Below are 13,604 nucleotides of genomic sequence, written 5' to 3'. Positions count from 1 at the left end.
TGCCCAACCTTCCTTCCGAGGAGTGGCTGGTGGGTTTGAACCACCAGCCGTCTGGTTAGCAGGCAAGTGTCTTAGCCACTATGCTACCAGAGTTCCTCATTAGTTGAATTAAAAAAAAAAAAAAAAAAAACCACTGCCATCTAGTTAATTCTGACTCACAGCAAACTCATAGGGTTCCCAAGACTCTAAATCTTTATGGAAGCAGACTTTTTCATCTCTCTTCCACAGATAAGCTGGTGGGTCTGTATCACCAAACTTTTGGTTAGTAGCCAAATGCCTTAACCACTGCACTACCAGAGATCTTTATTACTTGAGATGGTGTTAAACTAATAAAATCTAAACTCCATTCCACTTGAAAGTTCATTATTCAGCTATCTTAATAAATAAGGCTAATTCATGGAGAAAGTTTAACAGAGTTCTTTGAAGACTCAGTTGAGTATTTGCACATGTACAAGAGCTACTCTAATTTAGCATCCTAAGAAAAGTTTTACCTTTTCTTTGTTCTTTCACAGGAATGAAAGAATGCCAACCTACTTTCCTTTATTATAAAGATTATGATTCTATCCACAATCAAGAATATGAGAACATCAAAGTACCTTCCATTATTGCAACTCTAAAGTTTCAGCCTGAATGAAACAATTAATTATTACATAAGATCACTTACTCTCTGGGTTTTAAAAAAGCTACCTGTATATCAGGTCAGGTATCTGGAAGGCTACATCCATGGACCATATTGGTATAGAAACTCAAAGAATGTCTTCACAGGTCACTTTTTTTTTTTTTTTTTTAAATGCCTTTACCTTTTATTGAAGGATCACTGAAAAAATAATTTTTAAAGTCATCTGAATTCCAAGAAGTCATTTGTGGTAAGAATATTGTTAAAGATATTGTCAATGTTATCTACTGGAATCCTTTGTTGTTGTTGTTGTTATGTGCTGTCAAGTCGCTCCGACTCATAGCGACCCCTCCTTGGGTTTCCGAGGCAGTATCACTACGGAAGTAGGATTGCCCAACCTTCCTTCTGAGGAATGGCTGGTGGGTTTGAACTGCCAGCCTTCTGGTTAGCAGTCAAGTGCCTTAGCCACTATGCTACCAGAGATCCTATTGGAATCCTTTACGTAGACTTAATTCATTTAACCAATGTTTACTAAATGGCTTCGATGTGCTAGATATTATTATAAGTAAAGAGGATAAAGATGTCAACTACATCAAAAATTCATCCCTTTACGGAATCAAAAACCCAAGAAGGACAAGACATGGATGTCCCTCTACCTGCAAAGGGAGCTGCTTCCCCATCTTCATATGGCTGCCTCATTATTGACCATTGTTAGGCAGAAACATAGCTGGCCAGGCAGGTGAATGATTGAGCTGGAGGGAATTACAAGAACTGGTCAAGCAAGGAGGCACCTGACCAGAGCCCATACCAAACCCCAGCATGTAACCCTTGCTTACAAAAGACCCCAGCACATAACCCTTGCTTATGAAAGACCCCAGCACCTGACTCTTACTCACGAAAGCCCCCAACCATTTCCTGCCCACTATGTTAATGAAGTGCTTCAACTCTACTTCCTACCTCCTAGCTAACATGGTACTTTAACCTCATTGGTCCCTGTAACACATACCCTGCTCTCACTCTGGTCCTCTAAGAACCAGGAAGAAAATCACTATAAAAAACCCTTTCTTTCACCTGGGCAGCGCGACTTCTCTGGCCCCTCTCGGGGACCCATAAACCTCTCTGGGGAGCGCAGAATAAAAACTTCTCTTTAACCCCACTTTTGTGCGTCCTCTTCTCTTTACTGCAACCTTACAACCATCACTATGATATCAAACTCTACCCCTTAGAGAAATTGATGTTCTTTTTTCCTAAGTACACTCCTCACACCAGCACTCTCCATTCCTGTATTATTTTTAATATGAGGATAAACAAAACATTTTCTAACTCCTAATTGTATTTCAAAAGGAGCTCCAGTGGTACAGTGGTTAAGACATTTGGTTGCTAACCAAAAGGTCGTTGATTCAAACTCACTAGCTACTAGGTGGAAGAAAGATGAGGCAATCTGCTTCTATAAAGATTTACAGCCTTGGAAACCCAATGGGGGACACTATGAGTTGGAATCCACCTAATGGCAGTGAGTCTGGTTTTGGGAATTATATTTCAAATATCTTTATTTGTACATTCGTATTCACCACATTCTACAAAGAAATTAGTACACTCACTGAATGATAAAGGATCTTCAAAGTATTTCCTCTAAAACTCTAGTGTAAATATTTTTGAGAAGGAGCTAGTGGGATTACATTTCACCCTTAAGGATACTACATAAGCTTTTTATGTAGCTTGTAACCACATATAAAAAGATTTTTGGCCTCTTTTACTTCTGTTAATTTTTATTTTTTGCTTGTTGTCAACCTTTTATTTTCAAGATATGTCCTAGAAAAATGGTTCATTAAAACAGGGAGAGTAGATAACTAATTTGGTTCATATAAATTAGGATTTAAAAAATAAACAGTTAAAAAAAATTAAATCCAATAATGATGAGAAGACTCGCAAGATGCAACAAATTTAAATTCAACAAGACTAAGTTATCATTTTGACTCTTTCTTTTACATTACTTTCATAGCCATGAGATAAACCTGTAGAAACCTCCCAAAAGAAGACTTCAGAAAATAAATAAATAGAAGCACTGAAGAGGAAACAACAACCCAAAAAGGTAAGAGACAGATTTAACAGACAAAAGTAATGTTTATTTCACCCAAACCTCTCGTGAATTCTAAATTATTAAGTTTCTGAGCACACCTGACTTATGAATAGAATAACACTGCCCCGAGCCAAAGTCATTTTTAATAAAAAGCAGAAAGCCTCCTGAAGTTTATCTCAGATTTAATATCAAACATAGCAACCACACATGATCATTCCCCCACAAAATGCAAAAGCAGAATGCCATAATTGGCTGGTAGCCATCAGTGGGGAATGCAGGGATACATAACAAGCAGGGTATCAGAACCATGGAAGGGATTAGGCCTTGCAGATCTAGAGAAACCAACCGATGGACATGGACCGCAGATTGAAGTGCTGTCAGTACTAAAGAAAGGGGAGGTGTAATGAAGACTCATTACAGCAGTCAACTCACGCTCCTGGACAAAATACAGAGCTTCCTGAGTGGCTATTGGATTTGAAAGAACAACACAGTGCTATTTTGTGTTGAATTTCTGTGAATAAGTTGAGGATACATACAGTGATGTGGGCCTTCATAGGAAAAAAATAAACTAACATTGCCATTGTTAAATATTTAACAAAATCTTGTTAAATATTTTCTGACATATATTTCGTTCAAATATAAGAAAGTTGTCAAGAGGAACAGGTATTATATATTTTCAAAACTATATAGCTTAATGCAATGCAATGCACTGTCGTGGAGTTGGGTCCAACTCAAAGCGACCACTCCTAGGGTTTCAAAGGCAGTATCACTACAGGAGGATGGCCCAACCTATATATATATATATATATATATAGTTGTTGTTATGTGCTGTCGAGTGGGACCTGACTCATAATGACCCCTCCTTGGGTTTCCAAGGCAGTATCACTATGGAAGTAGATTGCCCCATTTTCCTTACAAGGAGTGGCTGGTGGGTTTGAACCGACAGCCTTAGCAGTCAAGTGCCTTAGGCATTATGCCACCAGAGCTTAGATAGATAGATAGATAGATATAGATAAAGATATATAGGAGCTCTGGTGGCACAGTACCTAAGGCACTTGACTGGTAACCAGAAATCTGGGTGTTCAAACCCACCAGCCATTCCTCGGAAGGAAGATGGGGAAATCTATTTCGGTAGAGATATCGCTTTGGAAACCCAAGGAGGGGTTGCTATGAGTCGGATCTGACTCAACAGCAGTGAGTCGGATATATGTGTGTGTGTGTGTGTGTGTGTATTGTTGTTGCTGATGGTGCCCCTGAATTGGCCCCAACTCATAGCAACCCTCTGTACAATAGAATTAGGCACTGCTCGGTCTTGAACCATCCTCACAATGGTTGATATATTTGAGCCCTTTGTTGTAGCCATTGTATCATCTTACATTGTATCATTGTTTCTTATCTTATTTTTTGTTGACCCTCTACCAAGTATTATTTCTTTCTCTAGGGACTAGTCCCTCCTGATAATGTATCCAAAGTAAGTGAGTTGAAGTTTCACCATTTTGGCTTCTAAGGAGTATTCTGGCTCTACCTCTTCCCAGACAGACTGGTTCATTCTTCTGGCAGTCCATGGTATATTCACTATTCTTCAGCAACACCAAAATTCAAAGGCATTGATTCTTCTTTGGTCTTTCTTATTCATTGTCCAGCTTCACATGCAGATGAAGCAATTGAAACTACCAGGGCTTGTGTCAAGTGCACCCTAGTTCTCAAGGTGATATCTTTGCTTTTTAACACTTTAAAAAGGTCTTTTGCAGTAGATTCTCCCATTGTTTGGTCTCTTGGTTGCAGCTTCTGTGAGTGTTGATCATGAATCCAAGAAAAATAAACTCCTTTATAAGTTCAGTATTTTCTCCAATGATGTTGCCTAGTGGTTCAGTTGTGAGGAAATCTGTTTCTTTTATATTGAGGTGTAATCCATAATGAAAGCTGTAGCTTTTGATTTTCATCCATAAGTGTCTCAAGCTCTCTTCACTTTCAGCAAATAAGATTGTGTCATCTGCATATCATAGGTGGTAAGGAATCTTCCTCCAATCTTGATGCTGTGTTCTTCTTCATATAGCACAGCTTCTCAGATTATTTGCTTAGGATACAGATTGACTAAGTACAGTGAAAGTGCTACAAACCTGCCACACGCCTTTCTGATTTTAAACCACACAATACCCCTTGTTCTGTTCAAAAGAAAGTCTCTTGGTCTATGTCTAGTTTCTGCATGAGCACAATTTAGCATTCTGGATTTCCCATTCTTAACAATATTATCCATAATTTATTATGATCCACTCAGTCAAATGTCTTTGTATACTTGATAAAACACAAGTAAATATGTTTCTGTTATTCTTCACTTTCAGATCCATCTGACATCAGCAATGATAACCCTTATTGTATATATTCCTCTGAATCCACTTGAATTTCTAGCAGCTCCTTGTCAATGCAATGCTACAACAGTTGGTGATTTATCTTCAGCAAAATTTTACTTGCCAGATAGATAGACAGGAGCAGTGGTGCTACAGTGGTTAAAGTGTTCAGCTGCTAACCAAAATTAGGCTGTTCAAACTCACAAGCCATTCCATGGGAGAAAGATGTTATGTTATATTCTGCTTCAGTAAAGATTTACAGCCTTGGAAGACCTACTGGACAGTTCTACTCTACTGTATAGAGTCAATGTAAGAGAGAATCAACCCGATGTGTATGTGTGTGTATACCTATATGTATGTGTGTGTATAGACATATGATATGTGTGTGTGTGTATATATATATGTGTATATATATACATATATATATATATGTATATGTAATCCAAGACTTACGGCAGAGTTCAATTCCAATGACTCCATCATAATTCAGTTCTAACATAAATTGAATAACTCTTTTTTTTAAGTTTTCATTATTTTTTACTTTTATTATCAGTGTTCATAACTTTGATTTTTGAACATTTGTAAGAATGATTACATGCAGTAACATTACGAGTTACTAAAGACATGACATGCAAAAAAAAAAAAAAAGAGTCAGTCATAAGTGCAGTTCATTTCATCTGAACTCAAATACATAGTAAGTAACTACCCATGCAGTGAAACTTGTGAGAACTGGAACTCAAGGGACTGCCTTATTATTTCCAGTTTTGCCAGTCTTGCCAGGGTTCAGTCTTATCATTTTTCTATTGCATTGTATTAGTGGAAAATACTTGAGTTTTCTTTCTGACACAGGTTTTTGACCTAATGGGGTCTGGCTTTTGCAGATATAGATAGATAGATAGATAGATAGATAGATAGATAGATAGATAGATAGATAGACGGAGATAGATGGATGGAGATAGCTAAAGATACAGATACACACAAATATAAATTAAATTCATTCATGTTTGATTCCTTATAGTTTAATTCCAGAAGTCCCTGGGTGGCACAAGCAGTTAAGCATGCAACTATTAGCCAAAAGTTCGGCTTAGAAGACAGGGCTTTACTTCTTGAGGTAATAATTTTGAGAATCCTATGGAGAGTTCTACTCCTCACACATGGTACTGCCATGAGTCAGAATCAACTCACTAGCAACTAACAACAACAGGACAATTATAAAGATCATAAAGAAATAACTTTTGTATATTTCCATTAATGTTCTGACATTCGGTATTTCTTTAAAATAGTCCAGAAAGTAGAAAAATCATTGACCAACAAAAGATGCTTATTAATAGGATTCAGGGACAAAGGGAAAAACCAAAAAGGGAAAAGAGGAAGATTAATATTGATAGGTATCTTTAAAATTTACAAGAATAAATCAAGTTAATAATTAGCTATATTACTCAGGAATAAACATCAACTTATTATAAAGGATTCTGCCATGTATAGAATAGATCTTTATACAGTACAGGTTATAAGAGATAACACTCTAAAGTTTTTTTTTTAAAAACTATGTGCTTTAAATTCAAAGCACAACACAGATTCTTTTCCTCTGTATGAAATGCTAAAGGTTTAACTGCTTCCATGTAAATATGTTTAATTAGTATCAATTTATTCAGAGGACAAGTAATAATTGAGGTTACTTTCTTCTCTAGATAAGGAAAAAAAAGGTCTAATAAAAGGTATTATAAACTTTTAATAATAAAAATCATAAAGTACCTGGCTGATGTATCAATAGAAAAATACATGGAATAGAATAGATTCCCTTGAAATACAACTTAATACATAACATAAAAACTTAATATATAATATTGTAAATATTATAATGTTCTATGTTGTGGTAAAGTAAGTGTCATAAACTAATGGGTAATATAATTGCTCAATAAATATTATTGGGGAGTTTTTGGGAAAATAAAGACCCCACATTACATTTAAAATGTTAACAAAAACAGTAAATACGACTGAGGTTTAAACAAACTAGAGACACAGAAAGATTTATGTCACGAAAGCAATATACAGAAGTCACAAAAGTAGTTACTACATTAAACTACAAATGAAGAGCCCATAAACTGAAATTACAAATAAAATTGAATGATATGAAAAAATAAGATAAAATTTTTACAAACAGTACAACAGTTAAACAACCAATACCCTAAAACTACACTTTTGTTAAATCACTAATATTTATACCCCAAAATGGAAAATATAAAAGTGAATTATCTGAGAAACCACATCTAACTACAGAATATGAGGGTAAGTGTTGAGCCTCATTGTGATCTATTAAGTGCAAATTGAAACAATGAGATGTAAATTTTGCTATTCAATTAACATAAATTTTTGTAAATGATGACACTCAATACTGGTAAATGTTCTTAACTATTATTAGTGGGAGAGGAAATTGATATCCTAACTTTGGAAGGTAAGAGGGCAATACAGAGACTTTTGTTGTTGTTAAGTCCATTCTCTTCTAGGAATTTATCCTAAGAAAATAATTGGATGCTGTAGCAGGTTGGAGTTATAGTGGTAAGGAGCTCTTGTGGCACTATGGTTAAGGCATTGGACTGCTAACCAAAAGGTCAGCAGTCAAACCCACCAGCTGCTCCAAGGTAGAAAGATGAGGCAGCCTGCTTCTATAAAGATTCATAGCCTCAGAAATCCTATGGGGGTCCCTCTGAGTCAGAATCAACTCGATGGCAGTGGGTTTTGGTAGTGGGTCCCTTGGTGGACCAAACAGTGTGCTAGACTTTTAACCAAAAGGTTTGTGATTTGAACCCACCCAGTGGCACAGCGAAAGAGAGGCCTGTAGATCTACCTCTGTAAAATTACAGCTATTGAAAACCCTGTGGAGTGCATTCAGTTCTACTCTGGAACACGTGGGGTTGCCATGAACTGGAACTGATTCTAAGTTAACAAGTGTTTTGTTTGGCTTTGTTTTGTTTTGTAGTGGGTGGAATTGAGTTCCCCAAAAAAGATGTTCAAGTCTTAATTCTTGATATCTATGAATGTAATCTTATTTGAAAATAGAGTCTTTGAAGATGTAATGAAGTTATAATTAGAGTGGGTCCTAAATCCAGTAACTGGTATCTTTGTAAGAGAAAGAAAAGGGAGAATTGGATAGGAAGACACAAAGGATAAACACAAGGAAGAAGGCCACGGAAAGATGGAGGCAGAAATTGGAGTCATGCTTCACAAATCCAGGAATGCCAGAGACTGCTGGCAACCAAAAGAAACTAGAAGACAGTCATGAAATAGGTTCCCTCCCAGAACTCTCAGAAGAAACCAACACTGTTGACAGCTTAACTTTGAACTTCTGGTCTCCAGAGCTGGGAAAGAATAAATTTCTATTATATTAATCACTTAGATTTGGCTCTTTGTTATAGTTCATACAGACTAGGAAAATAATAAAGGTATGTATGATACAGAATTATAATTTTTTAAATAATTAAAAATATTTTGAAAGTTTAACAGGAAAATAAGTAGATATTGGTATGTCTACTCAATGACATGCTAAGGAAATGGCTATACTTTCAGTGAAAATTGTGTCTACAAAGATATAATAATATAGGAAAAGCTAATGAAATGACAAAAAAAAAAAAAAAAAACCTCACTGTCGTCGAGTCAGATCCGACTCATAGTGACCCTTCCTTGTGTTTCTGAGGCAGTATCACTACAGAAGTAGATTGCCCAACCTTCCTTCCAAGTGGCTGGTGGGTTTGGACTGCCAATCATCTGGTTAGCAGTCAAAAGCAGGATAGATCTATACTAACATGGATTGAAAAAAAGCTAGAACTGAGCTTGAGATGTAGTAAGTCCAGACGGCAGGGCATACCTGAGAGTATGTTCCAGTTGCTGGAGATATTACAGTGAGCGAAAGAAAAGACCTTGGCTTTTGTGGGGGAGCTAGAAATAAATAATCAAAGAAACAAGTAACTATATAATGCCAAGGTTGGTAAGTACCATGAAGAAAATGAGATATGTACATTACCTCAAATAATAAAATGCAATGTACTCACACACACAGAAACACACATGTACATCGAGAGGAAAAAAAATAAAGATCAAAATAGTAACTGAGTACATTTTTGATGTCATTAAGAGATTATAGATGATTTCAAAACTTTTCCAAGTTTTTAGTAATTTAAAATTTGACTATTATTATTAAAATAAAAGGCTAAAAACTGTACAATGTTATTGAAAATATTATGAAAACCATAAAGGTTTACTTCGCCTTTTTCTTAGTAGGATGCAGAACACACAGAAATTTTCCTTCTTACCATTTGAGTAAATGGATCATTTAAAGACAACTGGTACGTGGAGATTTGTGTTTCAACCATTTAAAGATGCAAGAAACAAGATTTGTCTGCTGGGAGAAATATCAGAACAAGATAATCAGGATACCTTGTGTGTCTAGCTGGATTGGAGGTAGGAGGTATGAAACTGCAGGAGGCAGGGTTGAGAAGAGAGGGGGTTCCACCCACATGTTGCTGAGGAAATGGCAACAACAGAACGGTATTAACAGTATCTTTTGGAGAACAGAAAATTCCTGCTCTGCCAATTCGTAGACTTACATCATATACCAATGGTTTGAAAAGTACCTAATATCCAAAAGAAAGCTTTCTTTCCTAACTGCAGTTCAGAGTTCTAGTTGTAGCTTGGCAAAAAGACAAATGGCTCCATGGCCCAGAGAGAGACATCACTAAGCTCAATTTGTAGTTGCTTTCTTCCAGTATTTGCAACTTGATCACCTCTCCTTGGCAAGACTGCACCACATCATAAGGATCAAATGTTGTTGTTGTTGTTGTTGTTGTTAATTGCCATCGAGTCGGACCCGACACATAGCGACCCTTCCTTGAGTTTCCGAGGCAGTATCACTACGGAAGTAGATTGCCCCATCTTCCTTCCGAGGAGTGGCTGGTGGGTTTGAACCGCCAGCCTTCTGGTTAGCAGTCAAGTGTCTTAGCCACTGTGCTACCAGAGCTCCCAAGGATCAAATACATATTTTTAATATACAGTTAGCCTTTCTCCCACAAGACCCTGAGCAGCTACAAAACAGTATTTTAGAATCATGACCTATACTTGCTATCTATCTCACTCATTTCTTTTGTCATTTTCAGACTCAAAACAAAGTTAATCATGTCTTCTATATCAATTTCTCTTTTGTTTGCCTCAGGCCAGATTACAGGAAGTAAGATTTTGATTGTTTGACAATATCAATAACAGATAAAAATTAAGTATTGCCCCCCATAGAGATAGCAAATGAGCCAGTGCATCTGTAAAAATGTATGGGGGGAAAAAAAGTAGCTATTTCCTCATAATATTCTAACATTTCAGTATTTCCTAATAATAAAGTTTCTGTTTTAATCTTATAACCAAATGACCTTCAGAAAATGACCTGGAATAGATTACTTACTTCAGCTAGCCTAGGACCCTCTTTCATTATCTGTTTGAATAACAGCTTTAGAAAGTCGAATGTAGGCAAATGTTAATGCTTTTACACATTTTAAAAAGCAGTTTTGTTCTATTCTCAAATGACATGTGGGTCACTCCTAATGATTACATTCTTCCTCCACCTAATTTCAAGGCTAAAATCTTGGCATATTCATCTCGCTTAGATTTGTATTCAACAATACTAAAAGGTTTGGAAAAAGTACCAGAAAGGGAACAGAATTTTAACTTATAAAGAGACAAATTAATCCATCTCTATGGCTTCCATTTCTTTTTCTTTACAATGAGCGTGATGCTACTTCACTTTTATCTCTGACATTTAGGCCTTTGTGATTCATTCTTTCAAGGTGAAGTTCACTGGGATTTTAATTTTGACGGTGACTTAGTCTCATAATTTAAGCCATGCCAATGTGTGCATGGGAGAAAGTAAATGGGGAGGGAATGATTTTTCCACAAAGGTAACACGGACATTTAAACAATTCCAAAATTTATAGAATGCGACATTCTTTGCTACATATCACTGAGACAATGACCATGACAGTAGAACATCAGGGAGGAAGGAGAAATGGCATCATGAAAGACCAATAGGAGAGATGTTCTAGAGGAGGTTGTTGTTGTTGTTGTTATTATGTGCCGTCGAGTCAAACCCGACTCATAGCGACCCCTCCTTGGGTTTCCGAGGCAGTATCACTACGGAAGTAGGATTGCCCAACCTTCCTTCCGAGGAGTGGCTGGTGGGTTTGAACCGCCAGCTGTCTGGTTAGCAGGCAAGTGTCTTAGCCACTATGCTACCAGAGCTCCCACTCTAGAGGAGGTAGGACTTATAAAATGCTAGAAAATGCACTGTATAATGGATGGTTCCCTTATCCCTAGATAAGATATTCCTCCTGAAACCTGTACTATAACTTTTAGCCTCTTTCTCATTTTGTGTTATATAATTATGTAAATTTTAGTTTTCACATTGTATGATATATTGACTGCTATGCCATAGACAAAATTTCATAAACTATCTTCCACATAGTATTGTAAATCTTACTACATAGAACAGTGGCCTTTTATTTAATCACTGCATTCTTGGTTGATATGCATCAGTGTTGATTAGTGTTAAGCTTCTGTCCCAGAAAACTCTCTATCAGTTCCACTTCTGTCATAAGAGAGAGAGAGAACATGAAAGAAAAAAAGAATGTGAATGTGATGCAGTAGTAAATGGTTAGCCAAGAAGACCATCTGATTTTAAAAAGCTATGAGCTTGTCTCCACAGAAGACTAATTATAGAAATCTGATATATTTTTGAAAAACAACTTCCAGTGTCACAGATTAGTGATGCCTAAAGCTGAGACAGATCATTTTGACTTCCCATGGCAAGGCATTTCAAACAAAGTTGCCTCTTACCTCATGATAATGGATTTTGAATGCAACATGTAAACAGTTCAGAAGAAAAGAAATAGCTTACCCTTGTTCACAAATCCTGATCTGATAGCCCCTATTGGGTTACAAGAGAGCTATGGACAAGCTGTCTGACAGCAACAACAAAAAAGAAATATTGTCTATATTAAATGAGGATCTAATATGAATAAGGTATTAGTTCAGACACAGCAGTGTGTTATTTTTAGTTCTTGTAAAAACTGCAAAAATAAGTATTGGAATACACATTTAACAGATACAAAAATGAAAGAAAGTATTTTTAAAATATCTTTATTGTCACAAAGCTCTCTTTCTCTTCCTTTCTTCTTTTAGGTAGGAATCATAAAATTATAAGCAAATAAATGAAATTCTAACTGGATTATTTCAAATGTCTAATATTTAAATGTAGCAAACCTAAAAGAGAAAATACCTCCCTCTCTCTCTATTTATTTATATATGTATGTATATGTATATGTGTATGTGTGTATATACACACATGTATACATATATATATATTTATTTACACACATACATACATACCAATATATATATATATATATATGCACACCTATATATGTTAATAGGAGCTCTGGTAGCATAGTGCCTAAGGCATTTGACTGCTAACCAGCCACTCCTCGGAAGGAAGGTTGGACAATCTACTTCCATAGTGATACCGCCTCGGAAACCCAAGGAGGGGTCACTGTGAGTCAGGGCAGACTCGATGGTACATAAGAACAACAACAACATATATGTTCATATACATACATACATATATATCCATGTATATAAGTAAATATATACAATACAGTAAAAATTTCACATATTACTTATTATTTTATTATTCCTACCCACCAGCCACTCCTCGGAAGGAAGGTTGGGCAATCCTACTTCCGTAGTGATACTGCCTCGGAAACCCAAGGAGGGGTCGCTATGAGTCGGGGCCGACTCGACGGCATACAACAACAACAACAACAACAACCTAAAGAAAGAGAGGGAAAGGAAGAGAGCTTTATGATAACTTTTTTTAATGCATGTTCTTTCATTTATCTGTTAAGTCTGTATTTTAATGCTTATTTTGCAGTGTTTGTGAGAACTAAAAATAATACACTGATGTGTCTGACTTAATACCTTATCCATGTTAGACCCTCAGTTAATGTAGATAATATTTCTTTTTATTTTTGTTGTTAGCATGTCAATAGCTCACTTGTAATCCAATAGGGGCTATCAGAGCAGGATTTGTGAATAAGAGCAAATATTTCTTTTCTTCCGTACTGCTTATGTAGTGTACTTGAAATATATTATCACAATATAAGAACCACCTTTGCTTTAAATGGCTTCTATATATATTATGGATTACATTTCAACATAAATAAAACAAAAATCCTCACAACTGGACCGATGAACAACATCATGATAAATGGAGCAAAAAGAAAAGTTTGAAGTTGTCAAAGATTTCATTGTACTTGGATCCATAATCAATGCCCATAGAAGTGGCAGGCAAGAAATCAAATGATGTACTGCACTGGGCTTATCTGCTGCAAAAGACCTCTTTACAGAGCAAAGATGCCACATTGAGGCTAAGGTGTGTGTGATAGTTGGAGCTGTGTGTCAACTTGGCTGGACCCCAGTTGTGGGTGGTTGTTCCCATGATGGGATCAGATGACTGAGTTCTGAG

General features: G+C 36.3%; 1 protein-coding gene across 1 annotated transcript in view; it reads right to left on the bottom strand.

Moving 5' to 3' along the window:
* SLC7A11 (solute carrier family 7 member 11) overlaps positions 1 to 13,604 on the bottom strand; it is a 116,422-nt gene that overhangs the window by 32,867 nt on the left and 69,951 nt on the right. The window lies entirely within an intron of this gene.

Source organism: Orycteropus afer, unplaced genomic scaffold, assembly GCF_000298275.1.
Source record: "Orycteropus afer afer isolate SDZICR_OR568_19922 unplaced genomic scaffold, OryAfe1.0 scaffold00076, whole genome shotgun sequence".
NCBI classification, from domain to species: domain Eukaryota; kingdom Metazoa; phylum Chordata; class Mammalia; order Tubulidentata; family Orycteropodidae; genus Orycteropus; species Orycteropus afer.
Note: the sequence above shows the minus strand (reverse complement) of the source record. Positions and strands in the feature narration are given on the sequence as shown.